This window comes from Denticeps clupeoides, chromosome 6, assembly GCF_900700375.1.
Source record: "Denticeps clupeoides chromosome 6, fDenClu1.1, whole genome shotgun sequence".
NCBI classification, from domain to species: domain Eukaryota; kingdom Metazoa; phylum Chordata; class Actinopteri; order Clupeiformes; family Denticipitidae; genus Denticeps; species Denticeps clupeoides.
Window position 1 is genome coordinate 9977067 of NC_041712.1, and position 22989 is coordinate 10000055.

Consider the following 22989-nt stretch of genomic DNA (forward strand, 5'->3'; position numbering starts at 1 on the left):
TTTATATCCCTGCCATCATTTTGAAGTGGGGAGGAGGTTTTGGCAGCTCAGAGTCAGGGTCATGGTATGGCTGTACTGTATTGAAATCGTATTAATAGTTAGCCTGGTTAAGTAGTAACACACACACACACACACACACACACAATGGAGAGAGAGAGAGAGAGAGAGAGAGAGAGAGAGAGAGAGAGAGAGGGAGAGAGAGAGAGAGAGAGAGAGAGGAGAGAGAGAGAGAGAGAGAGAGAGAGAGAGAGAGAGAGAGAGAGAGGAGAGAGAGAGAGAGAGAGAGAGAGAGAGAGAGAGAGAGAGAGAGAGAGAGATATATATATATATATATATGGTCGTAGTTGAATGATATTTCATGTAACCCTGTCCGGTCGTAATGGATGATGGTTTCAAGGCTTAAAATCACCAGTTTAAAAAAACATACACTATCTCTAAAGAAGAGAACATTCTTAATGAAAAAGAGAAAATTAAAAAAAAATTAAATTCTGATATCCATCCATATAAACGCTGTTTTATATCCATTGTATATATCTCTCTTATTGCATTGTCTGGCACCGTTAATGTGTTGTCACTTCCAATTTGCTCCCAGTATGTGTACTTTGCTCGTGATGAATTCTGCTGTTCTCTTGGCGACAGGAAGATGCGGCATTGCTCAAGTGTGTTGCAAACTGTGTTGAAAGGAAAAAAAAAAATCATTTACACATGAAGCACGCTGCAAAAACAGCAATTTCTTTAGGGAACCAGGAGCGGAAGCATTTTTTTCATTTCATACCTCTAAGTGAAGTTTAAGAATAGGGATGTAACGCAGTGTCTCATCTGTGCCTTGTTAACTGCGCAGGGCTTTGTTCTTAACACAGTGATTTGCGCGGCAAGGCGCCGGGGAGGCACTAACGGCACCTTTGGTTGGGCTCGCGCCTTTGCACTTTCTGAGTGTGAATATTCTGCGCACAACGCCCCTTGAGCCCTTCCATCCCTCTCCTGACAGCATCGCTTAGGCTCACACTCTGATGCTTACGCGCATTCTGCATTGGCACAGATGTCCGTGAGTCTATTTTAGAACCTCGGAATCTAGAGATCCCTTACTCTGCACATTTTGAGCCTGAGCGAACGCAAGGAACTTTCCTCTGCTGGCTCCTTTAATTGATACTAATCTACAGTTTGCCCAAAACGCCCGTCAGACTGAGGAAGAAAAAAAAAAATGGACTCGGCCTTGTCAAACACCGGAACCCATCAGCAGCTTCTAATCGGAGATGGCCGTTCTCAGAAGACACAGTGTTCTCTCTGATAACCCACAAGCCCAGACAAATCAGACAAAGAAGCACACTGCAGCAGCACCTAACTGCTGCCTTTAACACGACAGTCAACATCTCTCTGGCTTGTTATTTCATTTATATGCATCTCATTCAATAATTTTTTTTTTATCAATGATCTAGATTAAAATGCTGCACAATACCTTGGTTCTCAAGCTGTGGTCCGGCTCCCTATAGGAATACAGCAGCAGTAGAATTTTATAAAGATTAAATAATAATTTATTAATATATAGACAATCAGAATTTGAGTTTTTGTCTTTTTTATTATATTATATCCTCAATGTAGTACACAAAATAACCTGCTGCTGGAATGATTTAATGCAGTACAGTTCTTAATATTGCCATTGGATGGGTGTTTCAATCAGTTCCAGTTGTGACTGTGGATGACAGTCAACAATGAATGATATTCAAATAAGAAATAAAACTGCTATCCGGGTAAAATATAAATGTAGTTAAACAGGGCCTATGGCTCAGTATCACAAGGTATGTCGTAACAAATATCTTTTGAAGTAGAACTCAATGTGAAAAGTTTGGGAACTACTTTAGGTGTGAATTTGACCTTCAAAAGTTGAATGGTCCATCTGAGGACCACTAACTTGATCTGAAACAGGCTCTAGGAACAACAGGTCTGCTTACATTTACATTTACATTTACGTCATTTGTCAGACACCCTTATCCAGAGCGACTTACAACGTGCTTTCAAGTTACCATGGATGAAGAGATCAATTCCGGTTCACTAGGACCCCAACTATGAATACATCTATTTTATTCACTCTGTTGTAGATTCTGTACACAAGTTCGACAACAAGAAAATTACAATTTAATCTAAATATTCTTTAAAGAGGAAGGTCTTGAGCTGTCGTTTGAAGGTGCTCAGTGACTGAGCTGTTCTGACCTCGAGGGGAAGTTCATTCCACCACCGAGGGGCCAAGACGGAGAACAGTCTAGATGAATGTTTTCCTTTTACCTTCAGAGATGGAGGGACCAAGCAAGCAGTTCACATTAGCAAAGCTAAAGAAAAGCAGTCTGTGAGATATGATAATCAGCAGCATAGTTTCATGTACTGTACAGTAGTGTAGTTCTGTAGTAACGACACTAAAACAGTTACAGCACAGCTAGTCTAATCTCTCTTTTATAGACTAAGCTGATGTGAGTGTAATAATAATTCATGCAAAAAGAGGGTCATATGACCTGTAGACACCTTAACTGCAATCATGAACCAACCATGATAAAGAAAGGATTATGGAGTTAGAAAGGTTGTACATTATTGGTGTCACAGCTGGAATAGTTTTAGAACCATTTTGCCAAAAGAAAAGAGAAAAATTCCTGATATGGGGCCTGCTAATTAAACCAGTCCATCACTGAGCGAAGCCACTACTTCGGATGGTCTCTGCAATGGAGAGGGATGCCAGCGTGATGCAGTCGGCCGCATTGAAAGAGCTGATTGTTTTTTAATCTGGTATTGATGAGCGAGGTCACCGCGGTGATTACACTCGCTCAGCCCATCGCTGCACCGCCTGGCCCCCGTTGGCATGGTGATGAGATGAGGGAAAGTGGGCGGGCCACAATGAAGTGCTGCGGTAGGGTTTAATCCCTGATTTACTGCCCACGCGGATCACCATGGGAGGCGGCAAGGCTGGCGTCAACACTGATCTATGTGACAGGTTCACTTTCACCAAGCTAGCAAAAGATCCATGGAGGGACCATTATACACACGCGCACACACACACCTGCATACACAAACACACACTTAAGCAGACAGATTAATGCAAACGCATGCATGTAGTCTGCCACACAAAAAAAAAAACGCTAGCATAGACAAACACTGGTGTGCACCTTGCACAAACCCCAGAACGGAACATTCTGGAACATGAAAGCAGACAGGTGTGCCAACACCACAACACAGAGCCATAATTAATCACAGATCCGGGCACACACACAGCAGCCCCCGTGCACATGGGTTATGTAAACACACCTCCCACGTGTCTCTGTTGTGCGCCACTCACTCCACGCTTGTAAAAAAAAAACACTATGCAGTGTGTATATATACCTAGTAGATATATTTCTTGACTCAGAACGTCCCAGAAGCCACGCAGCCTAAAAAAAAATAAACCTGCCGACATCGACATGCGCTCTTCCTACAAAAATCTTTGCAAATGTGGCACGGCAACGGCACCCCTGAGAAAAAGCGACGTCCACAAGGCTTCTTCAGATGAATAATTGCTTGCGCGGAATTTGAAATGAACACCCGTTAGGTAGCCGGGGTTTGTTCTACTTGGGAAACGAGAGCCGCGGGCAGCAGGAGGGCTCTGGATGGAGGATGCTAATTGCACAGGCCAGGATGGAGCTCTTCCCATCTTCAATTACCCCTCTCCCAAAGAAGGTGAGGTGCTGCCAATTGTCTCAAGTCAGAGCGAAAAAGCCAACAGTGGAATTACAAGAAGAATTCCGACATGAAAAGCATTCCAAGTACAGTCTGGATGATGGGATTAAATGAAGGAAGGCTGAAATATATATGAATTTTTCCAATTGGGTATAAAATTTGAATATTATTTTTCCCAGACTCTGACATGGAGGGAAGTCTAATGTGTCAGTAAAGATAATGATGAAACTTTAATGACAAATCCTAATTCCACCGGACTGGAAATTGTCACGCTGCTCCGGTGAGATCCGTCTCTATTTTGTTTGGACAACAAAGCGGATTGCCGGCTTCCTGTTTGCTTGGCGGAAATTGGCACTGCTGTAGAATAATCTATAGCAGCAGTTTTGTCTTTAATGTTAGCAAGTTAAAAGCATAAAGGCCACTCACTCTTGGCAAGTGAAGCATCCACGACTAGGTCGGGAACCACACCTGGACCACGCCCCGTTTCTGAACTCCCTGCCACTGCCACCGAGGAATGGGATAGTACGGTCATCCCCTTCCTGTTTGTTGGATCCTGTCAGCCGCGTTTTTATCGGATTCTCAAATTCATGGGAGGTCCAGCACAGCACGGCTGCGAAGTGACTGGGTTTCCGCTGTCATTTCTCCGATGTCCTGAAATGAGGTGGTCCTCATTTGAGCGTCACGTTTTTTTCAAAATGTTCATATTTCCACTGGCCGTAATTTTGATTTGCACAATCAGAGAATTAATGCACAGATCAGCCAGAGTCTAACACACTCTACTATAACTAATACTATTACTATTACTACAATTACACACTTCTACTGACGGAAAAAGATCTCGTGTGGCCACCTCACAAGAACGTGACATTTAATGTTGAATCCTGTTAAAGTTTCATCTGACAAACATTCCAATAATCTCCCAAGATACTAAACAAGAGGCATGAAGTTGCCCCTCTTATCTTCAGTCTCTCAACTTGGTTAACCAGGCTGACTGGCACAGCCGCAAAGGAAAAATGATGGAGATTCATGTTAAAAGTTCAAAGACAATTTGAAGAGTTGTACAGTCATTTAATTTCAACCCATTTTTGTGATATTCAATACAGAAATATTCTGCCTCATGGATATTATTGTTCATTTAACCTTCTTATATTTCTTGCTGAAAGCCCTTTGTTCCTGAACGAATGAGTTGAGCTCTCAGTCCACTGCACCTGGACGACTGTCTGCAGCCCCATCCATCTGCTGCAATGGTGTTTCCATTCCTTTTGGCCTTCTCTTTGTACTGGGTATTTGTGCATCTGGTAGGGGGGACGGGAATAATCTGAGTGTTGCCTCTTCCAGCATCTGGGAGCTTAGCCTGCAGATGGAGACGCTGCAGATTGGGTTGCACTGTTTATGCTGTCAGGCACCGAGACCAAATGGTGCAACTTCTACAGAAGCTAGCGAGCCCAGAGATGTGACATAGGACATTGCTTATGCATTTATTCCCCAGGACGAGGAAGCTGTACAGAGAGAGAAGCACTTGCGTTCTCGCAGTATTCGATCCGATTTGCTGAGGGCCTCCGGGCCTGAAACTGTGGAGAGAGGCTGTTAATTGTGATTTTAGGACTCCAATGCTTAGAGTTGGGATAATTGGGTCAGGTTTCTTCCAGCTTTTAACTCTGCCAAAGTGGTTCCATTAACAAGAGGGACTGTGCTGAGAGTTGCTGCTTTTAAATGATGATGCTGGGTGTACTCTAACTCCTGAACCATCTGGCCAAAGAGCTTAATGAACTAACATCCATTCATCAGCATCGGAGGGTGGGATGGGGGTGGTGGATCTGTCCAGCTCTGCATTGGTCCAGAAACTTAATCCCATCATCCACAGAGAAGTCAAAGCGAACATTGAACTTACAAAGAACTGGCAATGCAAATGGAAAATAAAACAAGCACAAAATATTTTTTTCTGCAAATTACCAAATACTTGTTTCTTTTAGTTTCCATGGCAACTTATTGCTTTGCCACCACTTTCCTCATTCCGCAATCTTAAACAACCAGTGACACAGATCTGGTAAATACAATTTCTATACAATACTCTATAGTGGCACACACACACACACATATGTATGTATGCGTGTGTGTGTGTGTGTGTGTGTGTATGTGCACAGTACTGACCCAGAGTCAATCATCATTAGACACAATCTATTTGAAAATATGAAAACTGCCATTCTGACAGCAGTCAACTTGTAGCTGTCACTTCACGCAATGATCGATAGCGAGCTTGTTGCTGATCAATAGCCAATCAGCGTCCCAATCCATTGTAGTGGTACAACTGTTACCTGTCAATGTTTACTAATGATTAGAGCTGCACTGCAGATAAAACCTCATGCAGATAGGACCATCGGAGGCTCTGGGTAGGAGAACTACCGGTGGGTTTTTTTTGTTCTATTCTGGACAGGTATGGTCTGGTCTCATCATGTGAGACCCTTTTAGACAGTTAGCTGAGACATCGGGAATCGAGTCCAGGGTGACCACCCGGCCATGCGTTGCATCACCATAATCAGCCGTCCTCAGATTTGTCCACACATGACTCGGGGCAACAGGAGCAGCTCAGACGAACCCCCCCCGCCTTGCATCATAACCACACCGCCGGCCCCAGAAACTGCTTACCTAGAGGAGAAAAAAACAAGAGAGACAGAGAGAGAGAGAAAGAGGATTAGGAAAGCTGCAGCTGCATTAGGTTACAGTCAGCAGTCTCTGCGCTCGCCTCCCCAGATTATCCAATCGCTTGGAAACGCCGCAAAGTGCACGAACGGCTCTTTTTACATAGCGACAGTACGGAGATGGCCGCAACAGCCCCTGTGTCCGTGCGCTCGATGGTGGAAAGAAGTCAACCTCTTCCCGGAGCGCAATCAAAAAAAAAAAACCCAGACACGGCATGCCATCAGAGCGCCCCAATTTTCCCACTGATGTTTGTGTTGCTTAAGGGCCTGTGATGGCGCAATCAGAGCTCGCGTTTAACACCGCGTTCAGTGGGAGCGTGCGGTTACCATCACAAGTCAAAAAAAAAAAAACGAGAAGAAGAAGAAGGCAACAAAAATAAAGCCACATGGCAGCAACACGTAAGAGATCTTTTCCGTTCGGGAAACCATGAGCCAGCATTTTGGGAAGCTAAGTTGGGACTTCGGCGGCGTGTAAATATGCTAAGCCTCCATCGGCCGGTGCAATCAAGACACGACATCTGAAATTGCCTGCGAGGAACAGGTACGAGCGCTGAAGATGGAGCGATTGAATTATTTGGCTTCGCTTCCCCCCGCAGGCTCCAGCCTCCGTCTGAGTCGGGAGACGGATGGCACTTTCATTCATCCGCCTTCAAAGGAGCAGCGCGCCGCTACGATCTCTCAAGGCGCTCGCGAGTCCAAATGGGCCGAATTTCAGTAAAGAAGGTGGTAGTACAAGCGCGCCGACAAAAAAATGACCTCATTAGTCCTGCCATGGCTGGAGCTCGGGGTTTTTTTGGCTTGGTGGCCACCGCGCTTGAGGCAAATAGCAGTTTTTTTTTTTTTTTTTTTCGAACAAGGCCTCACGTCAAAAATGTTATAATATACCTCTGAACTAACAGCCAGACTCCACAAAGGACATGAAAATCCAATAGCGAAGCTTCCACTGTTATTCCTCTGTTCCTGTTCCCCAAAAATCCCCTTTAAGCTACCGGTTCATGCCGTTTAAACGCCGCTGTTTATTTACAATCAATCAATCCCCATTCTGCCCGGGTTCCTAGACACTCGCCTCAGGCATCAGGACTTAAAGACCATGCCAACATTTCTGAATGTCTCTTTGGATAAGTCAGGGCAAAGAGACATGGGAACTGTGTCATCCTCTTCACGTCACACGGTTTTGGCTCGCTAATCCACCAAGGCCTTAAGAAAACAACCAATCACATCCCACGGAGACCTGAGTACACCATTCCAATCGATGCAGGGCTGCCCCAACATCCCCACATAACCGAGACAACCTGTCTGCTCTGCAGTGACACCTTCAAAGCGGACGACAGGCATGAAACAGGGAGAATATGAAGAAGAAAGAAATCACCCCCCCCAGCCCCAGCCCCTACTGTAAGCTGAGACGTAGAGCCGAAATCCCAGACAAAGGGAGACAGCTCTCCAAATGCTAATTTGCTGAACAGGCGGCAGATGATGCGGAACAAAGCTTTCACCTACTCCTGCCATACATAATTCATACTATTGACTCGTGAAGCAACGCCACTTTCATGCACTGGGCAGGCAAAGTGGTGCCACTTTCACACATGGGGTAGAGCCAGCGATGCCACACCAACTGTGCAGACGCACAGAGCAGGAGACAGAGCCCGCTACCGAAGGCGACGGGAAGCATTCGGGCGCTTGCATCGCGGGAGAACCCTGGAGGAAGATAAACAGGGGGAGAGCTGGTGGGATTTTGCACAGTCAGAAATGTGGGCGGGAGCAGGAGTTCATTTCTGCTCCCCCGAGGCACAATCTGAACGGAAGTATCTCCTAATGCCTCGGCGCGCCGCAATGTCCCCATGAGTATCCATTTGAAGGCCAAGAGGGCCGTGCATGCTCCGATATTATCTTTCGATGCCAAAATGTTCTACTGCTGCACCGCTCCGCCATAAGCATTTCGCAAGAAAAAAGGTTCAGGCACCAGTACAAACATGGCACTTACATTTCACAATCCACATATGTGTGTTTATTTAAATGCAGAGCCTGGTGCAAACTTGTGTCTGGTTACATGACTCGCCCACGACTAGTTCAATAAATAATAATACTAGATAGAATTACTAGAATTACATAATACTAGAATTTCAGGAACTGTCCGACCTTTTCTGTTCCCTGCATAGCTCTCCTTCCAGTTTTTTTTTTTTCTCTTTTTTAAAATTGAGCAAAAAACATGCAAGTTAAATGCAACAATTTAGTTACAGTTACTAGTTACAGCATTTGTAACTAGTAAATGTAACCACTGTGTATTACAGCTAGGGGTCACATGGCGCAATGGGATCACAGTGAGTTGTGTGCGTTTTTTGGTGCAAATCACCCTGCCTCTATTGCTAAAACGCAAAACGCTGGGAGAGATATAAGGGAGGAGGAACGCCACAGAGCCAGAAATGAATCTCCTGCTGCAACACCTATCCTATTAAATCCTATCCTATTCAATATAAAAAAAAAAACCTTCAAAGCGCCACATCACTCCTCCACATGAAAAACAAATGAATAGCTGCGTTAAGAGAATCCTGCTTCCTGACTATAGTGGTCCGCCGGGGTCTCCCACTCATGAGAAGTAAGAGGAAGGTGAAGTCTGCTCCCTCATGCACGCAGCAGCCTGGATTTCCACGGAACCCACCAGACTTAATACTTCATCATTAACTGAACATAAAAAGCATATTATCGATTGTTTATTGAATTATTTCAAATGTAATTTATTACATTGGGGCAGTGCTGGCCTAGCGGGTAAGGAAACATACAGTCATTCCCCGGGTGACTGTCATCGAGGCCAACTGTTCACCAAGGTGACGGGTGAAATGCAGAGGACAAGTTTCACAATTACAATCACTCCACTTTCACTTCACTTAACTAAGTTAATTAGTAGTTAACATAATGCACATTGGAACATTACATTGCCACGTTTGACCCTTTGAATGTTGTGTTGGTATTTATTCCAACAACGCTATCAAAAAATCTATTATGTTAATGTTAAATTATGTCATTAATATTAATTAGACAATTTACTAAGACTTTTTAGTTTTAGACATTACTCGTGAAATATCCTTCAAAAATAAATAAAGTAACAATTATTCTGTTTCTTATATCATTATTTGAATCCAGTATTGCACAATGTTCTGTTCTGGTTAATAAGATAACTTCATCAAACGAGACGTATTACACGATGAACTCTTCAAACGACACGTTGGCGTTCCTCCGGCTTTGATATCGGTACCCAGCATACTTGATGAGACGGGTTAACATGGCTGCTCAGTATGGGGTCTTTGTACAAACATCTGCGAAGAGGGGCGTGCAGGCAACACAAAAGAGGGAGAAGCAAAAGGGCAAATTCCAACTCCAGATTCTCCATTTTACATGCAAGCATGAAGATCGGCCCTGACGGACACTGATATTCTTTTCTCACGGCTGAAAGGTCATCTGCCTTTAATATTCCTTCATGTGAGCGGCTAGATCTAAACCGACAGGTCATCTTTTATGCTTTGTTTTCACTTCATCTCAGCGTCAACATCTCATTTCAGGTCACATGACGTGTCTGGGCGGTCGGCTGATGGCACCAACTTTTGTCACCGTGACCATTGGTGTCCGGCGCGGTGGGGAGCAGGCGGGGTGGGCGGGGCAGCGGGGGTTATGAATTCATGCGGCATCCCATCTTTCAGCTCCGCCGTGCAGACAAGGTTAATGGAGATTTCAGCAGCTCGTTCGAAAGCAGCGGCCCTCAGAATGATGGCGCAGCCCAGCCATGGAGCGAGCATGTCCACGCCATAACGCCATAAACCATCTTCTCCAGGGACAACTTGGTAATTGCACAGCTCATTAAAGGGAAAACTACTTTAATTATTAATTGGCCATGTCAGAGTTGTCCTCTCCAAGTAAAATTTAATTTCCTCTCGGAGCAGACCGTGGCATTTGGAGACCGGCTTCAACGTTTCTGCCTCAAGAAAGAATTCCGAATCACAAACACACACACACACCTGACATCTCACGGCCGGTCCGGCCCCTTTATCCCTCGCTCTTACAGAAAATCCTGAGATGGGAAGTTGGGAGTTGTAGGCTCGGGGCATAAAAGCTTTCTACCAAGAATCTCAAAATTAATGGAGCCCGTTTTTTTTTTTTTTTTTTTTTTTTTTCGTGCAGGAGGGGCAAAATAAATCAATCAGCTTTTTTTTTTAAATAATGCAGACTGTACACAAACACCAATCCCAGTTGGGTTCTATAGTCAAATGTGCCTCTGCTCTGCTGTGTGTTTTATTTGAACCCTAAAGAGTGATATAAAGCCTCTGTCTGCAGAAATTAATGTGTTTTATTTTTTTACTGTGGTAGAGGCACAGAATGAATAATCATTTCCACATTATTTAATTTTGTTATTCAAATCCTACTTATCACCCGGCGTCAAAAATGACTAATTTTCTGTGCTGACAAAATGTCCATTCCATCTCACACAATAACAGCGATGCCAGCCAGACACAGCATTAATATTGATAACTGTCTAGCAAAAAAAGGCTGAACAAATACACACACAAACCGACAAAAGTACTTAATCAAAGTGCATCAATTACACTAATGCATGGACCATGATCTGGACAACAGAGGCTGAGAGAGGGACGCCTGGGTGGAATCAACAAAAAAATATTCTTTTGAAACATGGCGAGCGGATACAAACAATTTCATTTTTATCTTGACGGACAGCGGCGGGCATGTTACTGCTATCAACAATTATTTTTTACGGCATTTATGAGATGCCCTTATCCAGAGTCCCCTTGGAGACACTCAGGGTTAAGTGTCTTGTTCAGGGGTCTGAACCTGGTTCTTCTGGTTCGTAGGCGGGTACGACCCCTACATGCTGTGAGGTGGGTCATCCGATTTTCACCAAGCTCCCGTCTCACTCAGGTCAAGCGCGGCGTCCAGAACAGACCACCGAATATTCCATCAAGGATGAACTCAGCGCCCAAGCCACGCTTCCAGCTCGTTTTTTGGGGGGTAGAGTTGGGTTTTATTCTGACCAGTCAACGCCCCACAAAAGGGAGGTGTGATAGGGCAGTCGCTGCCTTTGTCAGGTCCCCGATGGTCTTGGGCGTCCGCTAACAGGAAGAGAAGAGCGTTGGATCGATAACAATAACAGCTAAACTGGAAATATGGATTTATGAAGATTACAGCGGCAGCATTCTCAGCGGGACCCGACCGATAAGATAGGAAATCTTTAACACGGACCGCTTCCCTTGAGGGATGGCAAAAACTGAGGAGAAACAGGGAAGAGGAGACTTAAAAAAATAAAAAAAGGATAAAGCAACACCGCAACAACGGTGGAAGATGCCCAGGGGAGGCAGCGAGCACGTGTCAGTCCCCCGCCATCTTCATGACTCTTTGTTCTTTTAAAATGTGTCTTAAGAGAAAACACAGACTCAATTTCCTCTCTCAAAGCCCTTTGTGGCTATTTCTAGAGCAATATGGACAGATGGATTGGTTCCAAAACGAAGCGAGGGAGCGAGAGAGTTGAGTGGAGTACCCAAATATGTGCCAAGAAAAAAGAGGTCCAGCCTCTAATGTGAACTCTCTGAAAAAGGATGATGAAAAAGAAAAAGATTTCTTTTCCATTTATTTCAATTTTAGTTGGTATTCAGAAATACCCTTTCATCCGGTTTGCAGTGAATGGGGTCCCAACGTAAACAAGAGGAGCAAATGCCCTTCAAACTTTATTATCTCCCAGCAGTGCTGAAGAGGAACAATGACATTAAGATGTGACCGTGGTGGCTCTAAAGAATACTGAAGGAAAGCCGGCTCTCGGTCGGCCATAAATGAAAACCTCCATCCAGGCATCAGGGGGGACTGGGTGGTTTGGGGGAGGGTGGGGTGACTGGTTGGGCGGCGCACCATCTGACTGGCATTTACATTAGAATCAGCAGCGTGGTGCCACCGGGACCTGGGGACGCTGCCTCCGCAGAACTGATCAATTCAACCACAGAGTCAATATGCTCTCAATATGCTGATGGCACTTCCACACACTCATGAGGACCCACACACGCACACACACACATGCATACACTACTGTAAGGATCTTTCTCTGGGCGTAAGCTACGTGCAGAGGGAATTCAAAACATTAATTACATTAGTTTTTCTAATGATTATCATTTTGTGATTTGTACAGAATGCACACATACACACACACAATGACGGGGTGGCAGACCTATAATCAGAAGGTTGCTGGTTTGAAAAATTCCGAAGCTGCCTCTGAGCAAAGTACCCTCCGTACACGGCTGCCCACTGCTGACTGAGGTGATGGATTAAATGCAGAGGACACATTCGTGCTGTGATTGGTGTGCATCATTATGACAATCACTTCACTTTCACTTTCAAAATGAACAAAAACGTGATAAAGACCCCTCCTCATACTGGTCAATGGCCATGCTTAAAGGACCAAAGAAACCCAATTCAGACAAGATGGCTGGAATGCAACCCGTGCTGAGGGGCTGAGGGTGCAGATCAGAACACACATACTACAAATAAATACAAATAATACAAATGTTGTGTTTCAGTTCATGGATCCCTTTCTCAATACTAGATGTCATGAGAGTTGGGGACTGAGGAAAGCAGGAGATGAAGCAGCAGCAGGGGGGTTGGAGGGGGGGGGTACGTGTGCAGAACGTGTAGTGTGTACGTGTGCAGGAAATTCTAAAAAATACAGTTTGTAGAGAGGGCGGTAGTAGCCTAGTGTGTAACACACTCGCCTATGAACCAGAAGACCCAGGTTCAAATCCTGCTTACTACCATCGTGTCCCTGAGCAGGACACTTAACCCTAAGTTGCTCCAGGGAGACTGTCCCTGTAACTACTGATTGTAAGTCGCTCTGGATAAGGGTGTCTGATAAATGCTGTAAATGTAAATGTAAATGTAAATGTAAGCATGGTGGCTATTTTTTGAACATTAAATCGCTGCCACTGTCATACTGTCTTCTTGTTCTACAAGCTCTGCAAACAAACAAGGCGAGAAGCTTTCAGTACCTCTTCATGCACCGGAGCTCTCTCGTCTGATTCTACGCGAAAATGGCGAGCATCGGATTTTTCTTCTGACCCTTTGTGTGCCGATGCATGCCGCAGTCTGTAGCTCCGACTCCGACGCACTCTCACACACAAACATGGCGAGAGGACAAGGACGGCTCCCCAGATACGATCAGCACTTTAGGAGTTATCTGCAGCGCGTGTGGTGGCATATACAATTTCCATTACTTCGCATCCTACGTGTGGCAACGTGCCATCTCTGTCAAGGTGCCTCCAACGCGCTGAGAGAGGAGGCAGCCATCTCCCCGTCTCGCAACGTGTTTACTGTCAGGGGCCGTCATTCTTCTCTTTGGGCTGAGGCCCGCCTGTCTCCCTGACAGACTCTCTCGCACTTAAACAACGCGGCGCTCGAGCGAGGCGCGTGGCCGCTCAATAGTGGGAGAAGGTGAGCAGGACTTCCATCCTGCCTTCACTGGTCCTGCTCTAGCCCACCAGTCACAGAAAAGCAACGTCTCCCTCGATGCCTGCAAAGGTCCAGCTAATTAAGACAGAAGATCCAGAAAATTCCTTCAGGGAAATAAACATAGAACATAGTGTTAAAAATATGTCATGGTTTTAAGCAAAAGTTAAAGGTACAAATGTTCCCTCCACCTAATTGTCCCTGTCACCTTCTCTTTCGTGAACGTTCTGTGAAAATCACCTCGTTCCTGACCATCACTGATTAGTATCTGAGACCATCTGTAATTAGTACACACTGCCATTCCTGACACCGTGCCCTCCTGCCAAATAATTTCCAAATCATGAAGGTTCATTGTGATTAAAGCAGTGAAAAATGACAGTTTCACTAGGTGCTGAAAAGGGCTATAAAATATGACGAAGGAATCTGAGTTTACCTGCATCTGAAATGTACTAATACCAGAATTCAGAGGAAAAGATATTTTCAAAATCTGCTTGTATCCGAATCTAGCCAAACACTGGGCCCTGTTTTGGCGACGTGAGGCATGTGTTTAAAACCCACTTTGCGCTTTTTGCCAGATTTCTGAAAGCGAGTTGCTCATTTTCTCAACATGCACCCGGGTCCACTAAATAACAAATGATTACGCGCATATTTCACACTCGAAGGACTACTGTTGTTTAAATATAGTATGGCTGAGTGCACGGTTGGCACGTTGCCCCTTTAAGGCAGCGTCATGACATTTCACCGACAAACGCTTATGTTCTTTGTCCACCATCGAAATACTAAAATGCCCATGATGCACCTCACGTTTTCCACTGAGCACCAAACGGGCAAGAAAGCGAAACGCTGCAGCACAGCACACGGCGACACAACGAAATGTGTCCTCTGCTTTTAACCCTCACCCTGAGTGAGCAGTGGGCAGCCATGACAGGCGCCCGGGAAGCAGTGTGTGGGGACGGTGCTTTGCTCAGTGGCACCTCAGTGGCCTAAAAAAAGAGCCCATTATGTAAAAGGCATCTCATTAAAAAACTGTTCTTTCCGTATTAGTTCCTTCATAGTGAGCCTGCGTGTTATTTGGAGGGTGATGCCTGTATGGCTGTTGGTGCATGTGGGAGATCAGGAGGTGTGTTGCAAGATGGACAAATCATAAGAGAGTGAGAGTGAAAGCGAGAGAGAGACAGAGAGAGAGAGAGAGAGAGAGAGTGTCCTCTTTGCTCCACTCTCAGGAGCTGAAAGAGTGATCCGGATTACATTAGCCAAATCGAGACGCTCTCTCCTGCTTTTGTGCAGATTGTTTTCATTACTCCTTTCCGCCTGCATGCCTCCGCATCCTTCCATTCATTTCGTTGTCCCCCCAGCCCATCTCTCAGGGACAGATGAATACCGGGGCTTTTGGAGCCTCCCCGACCCACCCGACGGGGCATCTTCAGGAGGAGGCTTCTGCCCGCAGGAGGTCGGACGGGAGAAGAAACTGTGTATGTGTGTGTGTGCCAGTGTGTCTGATGCTCCGGGGCCACATTACTTAACAGAGAAATAAAATAGAAAAAAAAAAAATAAAAAAAACAGAAAAGGCAGAATAAAGAAAGTGAAAGGACCCTTCAATCAGCACTAAAACCCTGACGGGCTCCCGCCGCTTTGTGGAGGGAGTTCACACCCGCAGAGGCAGGCCGGGCAGGGCGGCAGAAGATTACTTCAAGCTAATCCTGCGGAAGGACACTGGCGCCGGGTGAATATGCACTTTTTCACTTGAATGGGATGGCGGGTTGATTTCGATCTAAATTGGCCGGCTTAGCCCCCAACACACCTGTAAGCCCAGTGGGCACGGCTTGTGTTGCGAGCAAGGTCACGGGGAGGCGCGCGTCACCTAATCCCCCTCAGCCACAAACGGGGCTAGAGGCGGCTCCACCACTTTGCACCGGGTATTCAACCGCAGCCCCGGGTCATTCAATTAAAAGCAGCCTGGCTGTGACAGGTCCTGAAGGGTGGTCCAGGCCAAGGAGGACACTTGTTGTACAAATACTCGGCTCAGCTGGTCAAGGCCGCGTTTTTATCTTCAGGCCTGGAGTTTACTGGAGACAGTGAGATGATGAGGAGCGCTGGTGACCCTTTGCCCCCTGAGTGAGAGGTACCGTGTTGTAAGGCCCACCTTTCACCCCTCACTTTGATCAGCTCGATTTGTTTCTCTGAATGATCGATGACTGCAATGAATCAAGCTGAAATGGTGTATACAGTGGAGGGTGACCTCTGACCCCTGGAGCAAACAAGATGCAGCTTCCATGGTCTCCTCGCCTCTCAAGACGGGTCTATTAGAAGAGTTTGTTATAATTACATGCTGCATGATATGAAGACAGGCTGAGATTTAAGGTCACAGGAACCTCAGACACTCTCCTTCAGCTAAAACTTCACTGCTTTTTCAAAAGTTGACTTCAAAACTGCGACAGATGAACATATAAGGCAGCGAGCAAGAGGGAGACCATGAAAGGAACCTGTACTCCCTATTCACAGAGGAGTTACATTAGAAAAACCGCAGTTCATGGAAGCTTTGAACAAGATGGACAAAATGACTTTAAAGACTTCCCCTGTTCCCCATGTTCAAAGTGGAACTTCGATCAAAAGGGCCATGTTCCTTCGAATGATGTATACTAACAATGTACAAAAATAACAAATTAATAGTTAACAGGAACATTCTTCAGTGAGGCTGTGGGGAACAACATTAACTATGCGAGATTTATCAAGACGAGGTTTTCATGAACAGTGCTGAGAATAAATTGCCATCATAGGGCCACAGCAGTTCTGATCAGGATTTGTAATCACTGTTGTGAGTGAATATTTGATTCTAATTGGCCGGTAGGTGTATACTAAAACCCCGTTACACTCATGGTAACGCCTTGAAAAAGAGTCTGGAATATATCAACTGGGTTGTCCACTGGTGTGTACGTTTTTACATTTACGTGTCTAACCCACTAGGCTACTACAACCATGTTTTTTCACTTTCTTTCATGCGTTAGTTGTAAAAGTTGTAAAAAATGTATTAGTGGCATTCAATGATGGTGGACCCCTTAAAATATGTGAAAAAACACATAATAAGATTGTGGCTAATCGTAAATACAGTCTGCAGACAGACTGAAAAGGAAGAAGGTACGGTGGAAACTAACGTATGGTCGTGAGTATTATATGGCGTCGTGGTTGGACATGGTGAGGAACTTCGCTGTTTCCTGATTGTTTGTCCCGGTTCCCGCTTGTATATAGCTGGCAAGCTGAAACTGCCTGTTTCGTTCTATGTGTTGTAAATAAATGCCCCTTTTGTGTAAAGTCGTGTGAATCAGTCACACCTCTCATTCTCTGGTGAAGCCTGAGGCGAGGGGTACCGGCGGACTACCGCGGCCAGACCTCGACGGCCTGTGAGGACTACCGCGCGATCGAGGTAACCCCTGGACGGCCCTGGCGATGCTCGAGATCGGAAAATTGGTGGATTGCCAAGCAGACGGCCCAAGTCCATGACAGGATAGGCGTCCTGCTACGAACCAAAGACGCAGCTAGCAGACCCCCATGCCGAGAGTCAAGCCTCAACGGGAGGGTACTGTCATGATTGGACATTGTGGGGTACTCCAAATCCATGTCTGGAATGGAGTTTGTTGTGAATCATCTTCCCCTATGCGTGTTTCATTCTCTGTTTTCGTAAATAAGTCCCCCTTTTGTGTAAAGATTTGCAACTGTGTCTTTGCCAGCGGCAGAACCATGACAAAAAGGGTTAATTAGAGAATCCGGCTGAGAACACCCTGACCAGCAGTCTGCTGCCAACCTGTTACCATGCGTGGCCGTTATGAAAACACAAAACCTGCAATATTACGGGCCAAAACGCTGACATTACAGTGGCCGTGCTCACACGGGAGGTCTTCACGCTATGCCATCATCGCTCTGCTTCATACCAACCCATAATAACAGCGCACAATAAGACCCAGTCATTACAATCAGAACGCTGCCCTTAAAACGGAGCAGGTGCAGAAGATGAAATATGAAAGAACAAAAAAAAAAAAAAGAAAAAGGATGAAATGGCGGCCAAAGCCGAGAATTAATCACACCGCATACTAGGCAGGAAATGAAATAAGGAGTTGGGAAAATAGGCGCCCTTTTGACCCCCCACCCCGTGATATTGAGAGCCGGCACACTTGGCTGTGGGTTCTCATCAATTTATCATTGGCATAAAAGGTAATGGAGCTTCAGAATGCCACTAACAATTGACAGCAGCCTCCCTGCAACACAGATGGAAGGTGTGGCGCGAAGAGCCGGAATAATAAAAGGTGAGGCTGGGCAGCTAATGAGTAATCAGAGCGGCGCGCTGAGGAACAGGCCGCCCGCCAAAAGGCCAGGAGTAATTTGAGGAGCTCGACACAAAGATGACACTAATTGCGGCCGGCAGAACTCCATTGATTCTCGTTTGAGATAAAGTCGGTGCGCCGTGCCGCGTTGACGGCCAGGTGTTGACAGGTGCTGTCCGCTGCTGCGCCAGCAGCCCACAGACCTGGCCTCACGCAGAAGAACCTCCAAATTGGCTGGTTGTCAGGTCAGGTGCGGCCATTCCAGCCGGCACCGCTCCCGACGCTGCTCTGCATTTGCAATTGTTCACCGCACCGCACAGCATTCAAGCTCCACATGGGAGCCAGCTTGACTTCAAGTCATTTTTATAAAAAAAAAATCTTTAAAATACATAAACCGCAATAAAACTAAAAACCCAATACGCCCTTACGGACCATGGGATCAGTGACTGGACATTAACTCGCGAAGAGAGCTGTTGAACTGTACACGTCAACTGGCAGGAGGCCGAGTTAATATCCAATCACCTCTCACACTGCAGCAACTGTGTGAGGCAGAGACAAACCGTGAAGAAAAACACTCTCACGCAGCTCATGCTGGGATTCCCATCTTACTCTTACTCGCCAGGGGCACTGGTGGCCTAGCGGCCCCATAATCAGGAGGTTGCCGGTTCGACTCCTGAACCGCCAATGTGCCACTGAGGTGCTACTGAGGTGCCATCCCCACACACTGCTAGGCATGTTGTCTGCCTTAGGAATGTGTAAGAGTACCACCACGTGATACTGGTACTGGTTCCTAAAAACATCTGTAGACACATCATTTGAATGCAAAATTTATGAACATAGTCTCATTTCCTGGATTTTCTTCATCTTAGATTACGGACGAACCCTGACACATCAGAATTCTAAGTTGGGGGGTTATATAAGTTAGCACTGCCATCCCCCACAAGCTTTTCTAATCATCAGGGACTACCTTGCCATGCCTCTCTCCCAAAGTGTAGGGGAAAGGCATAAGAAGCAGCTATTGAACAAATTGACTGCATGGGCTTGAGGAAGAAGATGGGCTTAATGTGTGGTGCAGTCATCGAGGGCACTCTGCCAGCGCCAACATTTCCTGGTACAGAGTGGCCTCCAGTCGTCAAGAAAGTCTCAGCATGGCCGATTTGGGTATTTCATCATTCCCAGCAGGCCACCAGACAAAAATTATTTTCACCGGGGGCATCAAATCCCCATAAATATGAAAGAACATGGAGTTCCGCAGTCATGGGTCAACGTCTGAAAGGGCCAGAGTCTGGCAGTTGTATTTTTTTCATTAATAAATTCCTGTGGCTGACATGCTCAGGAATTTTTTTCTTTACGTGAAACTACGGAAAAAAAAATAGTAAAGCCATAGACTTAAATGGGCAACAGAGCTGCTCCCGTAGTCGAGTCACAGAGATTTCCTGTGCTGTTGACCCTAACCAGCATATTTCACACAGATGAGACTAAGCCTTCAGTCTCAGATAAGCTCCACTCTTACTGACACAGCAATTCCAACTGCAAGTTCACTAAAATTGAACCAGTACCAATGCACTGACTTGCATTATAACAAACCATTCATCACCAGAGATGTAATTAAATATTGAGATATAATGATGGCTGATAAGCATAAATTATGGGTTGCATTTGTGTGCATCCATTGGTTTGTGCACTGTAAATATATGTACTTTAGTCTTGGGGACTATTGATCAAGCATATGTGTCCTTGGGGCAGTGGTGGCCTATCAGTTAAGGAAGCGTCCCCGTAATCAGAAGGTTGCCAGTTCGAATCCAGATCCGCCAAGATCTTCCTCAGATCCATCTTTCTAAACTCCTCCCCGGGCATCCTGTCATGGCTGCCCACTGCTCACCAAGGGTAATGGGTTAAAAAGCAGAGGACACATTTCATTGTGTCACCGTGTGCTGTGCTGCAGTGTATCACAATGACAATCACTTCACCCAACCCACCGCATGGTGCACATCATTACCTTACATACTCACACCTACGGATCATTGAAAGTTCCCGATTCACCCTAATGACATCATGCAAACTCACAAGGTCTGAGTAGGGATTCAAACCCACAACCTTGTGGGCCACGTTGCTAACAACAGCGCCACTGTGTAGCCCTTTGTCAAAATGAATGCTGACATATTGATAGCCACTGCTGCACAAAAACCAAAGAGTTTAAGCAAATCTCCACGAACAAAACAGTCAGATCTCTGAATTAAACTGATTCAGAGATGTGATTGGTTGGCAGCCACATTGACTGACAGGCTGAAAGAGCAGTAATGAGTGCTTGACTCTGGCACGGAGAAGAAGGTCCATTTGGCATGATACCCTGCTGGGAGAGCCAGGGTGACAGAAGGCATAAGAATGGACCACCCTGTTGAAATCAATATGAAGGCAATGGCAGTTCACAACCAATTAGAGAGACAGAATGAGGAGTGAGAGCAAAAGAGGAAGAGCACCACAGCACTGCAGTGTCTTTGTGCATGAAAAACAGACCCGCTGTAATTAACATGCACACAATGCATTCTGTCAGGCTCACACTGGATCACATCCTCTGTCCGGATGGAGATTGGGTTTCTTCAATTGTGAGCATAACATTTTGATAATAAATACATAACAAACAATGACGAACCATTTTTTTGTATTTTTGTCTATGTGATACGCCTACATGCAAACAGTAGACTCAACTTTTGGGTTCATTTTGCACCAAGCCTCATCAGTACAGGTAGTAAAAGTACATAAATAGAAGTTTAGACACTTCTGTTAAAAGCTAATAAAAGTATTATAATAAATTATAAATAATAAAAGGTGCATCGTTTGAAGATGAACGGGTCTGTTTTACAACAACATTTATATCTTATATAGTCAAAAAATCATGTCTCAATGGGCTCTGACACCCCCCACACACACACTTGAAACTTTCTAATCTTACTATCTGCTTTTCTATGTGTTTCTAGACCACATCCGATTAAGTTGCACAATTATGTTCAATTGCCTAATAATGAAAAACATAATTCAGATAAACAGATGACCAAAAAATGAGGTATATAGTCCATATTGCGATCAATCAATCGAAAAGATAGATAGATAGATCGATCGATCGATCGATAGATAGATAGATAGATAGATAGATAGATAGATAGATAGATAGATAGATAGATAGATAGATAGATAGATAGATAGATAGATAGATAGATAGATAGATTTTGAAAGATAGGTACAGAGTAAAGGTATTTGTTACGTATCTACTGAAGAGGAGCCCTAACCGAAACACTGTTATACTGAATAGAAAATCACCCAAATGGTCTGAGGAACAAGCAGTCAACAGTTTTACATTCCGTCGCTTCAGCGGAAGGCTCACACCATGACCCGTAAAAAACAAAACATCACTCTCCCCTCAAAAAAGGCGGCAAGTGAAGAGGTTAGGCCGGGATAATGTTTACAATCTGTAATAATAAGATGGCGAGCCGCCAGGCTAATCACCTCTGAACTCGGCTCAGCCCGGCCTTATTGCAGTTATTACAGAGGTAATTTGAGCCACTGCTGAGAATCTTTAGGTCTGGTTAAGACGTTCGGGGAGGATGCTGAGCAGTGACAGTGCTCATCCATCTTTCTAAACAGTCCTAATCTTAACGGAGGATCCGTGCCTCCGATTGTGCCGTTGATGGATAGCTCTCGGTTTTTCTGCTGTCTCCTTTTCTTCGTCTCGTTCCTCTTCCTTCCTGCGCTCTTCTCCACCCTCCCAGCCTCCTCTCCTAGTGTCTGCTGGTTTTCCATTAGCAGAAAGAGGATAGCGCGAGGCCAGAAGGGAGTTGGAGAAGGGGGTAGCATTGTACCTTGGAGTAATGCACCTGTCCTTATTCTCCCACTCTCTTCTCTCTCCGGCGGTGCTCCGGCTGTGTACTTCTCTCCAACACAGTCCCCAGAGCCGCACCTTTCCCTCTTCATTTGTATCACTGGTTTAACCGGAGTTCTCCCAGCAACGGCAGAGCCAGGTTCGTGGAGAGCTTTACGTGGAGCTCATTTATACCTGGAAGCAGCGTACTAGATAAGGCCCTGGGGTCTTCACTGAGCGTTTTTATGGGCAATGAAGGAAGCGCCTCTTAATGCTGCCACATCTTCAATGGGTCCCAGAAGAACTGCAAAAACACACAGCGCTGTAAATCCACGCCAACGCAATGTCTGAGGGAGTTGTCTGAGCGCTCTGAGGCAGGTGATCGTGGCTAGTTTGTTTGCAGCAGATGAAGACAGATGGGCTCCAGGCTTAGGCACACAAACACAAACGTTGTGTGCGTCTCAAACAGGCTGAAGCAGACCCTATATTTATTTGCAGTCCTGGATTAAAACCTTAAAAACAACTCTGATGATGAAGAAGAGGAAGAGATAAGCAGAACTCCAATAAGATGTGGTGATGAAGACATAATTCCATATGCTGCCATAGGTGACCAGGGATTAGATCTCATATAATTTGCATTAGTATGACATTAATCACCTATTCAGGGATACTCATGTCCTCAGGGTGGGACCTTTATCATCCTGGAAGACACCCTCAATAAGCAAACAGGTGATATCTATCTTGTGCATTGCACCGTGCTTTAGTGTCCAATACCTGCAATACGGCACAAGATCTGGAAGCAACCCTCCCTTCTAAAAGGGTGACCAATAAAATGACAATAAAATGTCCCCATATATGCGCTTCTTACTTCAAGTGAAGAGGTTAGGCCGGGATAATGTTTACAATCTGTAGTAATAAGACGGCGAGCCGTCAG

The 22989-nt window shown here is 45.4% G+C and overlaps 1 protein-coding gene across 5 annotated transcripts in view; it reads right to left on the reverse strand.

The window, feature by feature from the left end:
- cadm1a (cell adhesion molecule 1a) overlaps positions 1 to 22989 on the reverse strand; it is a 244629-nt gene that overhangs the window by 153431 nt on the left and 68209 nt on the right. The gene's annotated exons all lie outside the window — the stretch shown is intronic.